The sequence below is a fragment of the Anneissia japonica genome, unplaced genomic scaffold, assembly GCF_011630105.1.
Source record: "Anneissia japonica isolate Jap-2015-1 unplaced genomic scaffold, ASM1163010v1 scaffold142_len1259957_cov175, whole genome shotgun sequence".
Lineage (NCBI taxonomy): Eukaryota > Metazoa > Echinodermata > Crinoidea > Comatulida > Comatulidae > Anneissia > Anneissia japonica.
The window spans coordinates 497,890-498,216 of NW_022684560.1; the positions used below are offsets into that span (position 1 = coordinate 497,890).

Genomic DNA, 327 nt, shown 5'->3' on the forward strand with positions numbered 1-327 from the left:
TCCTGGTGCCTGATTTCAGTGTTTTACAAGTCGCTTATTCCGTCTATCTCTAAATTAACTTTCTCGTTGGTGGCGCTGTCCAGAATGAGAAAAATAATAACAAATAAGAGACTTGTGGCAAGTCTAATTCCATCCAAAAAACTAAAATGATCACAAAAATCCCACGGGAGCCCATTTTTCGACATATGCCCCCGGACTAATAGGTCGTGAGAAGAAATATCGTAGGCGCCGAAAACATTAGCCTATCCAGCGCTGCTAGGCTAGGCCTAGCCTTACCTCGATTTAGGTTCTGTTATCACACATAAAAACGGCCGACATGATATTTTC

At 42.2% G+C, this 327-nt stretch overlaps 1 protein-coding gene across 2 annotated transcripts in view; it reads right to left on the reverse strand.

The window, feature by feature from the left end:
• Nucleotides 1-327, reverse strand: part of LOC117106512 (multidrug resistance-associated protein 5-like) — a 26,322-nt gene that overhangs the window by 17,003 nt on the left and 8,992 nt on the right. The window lies entirely within an intron of this gene.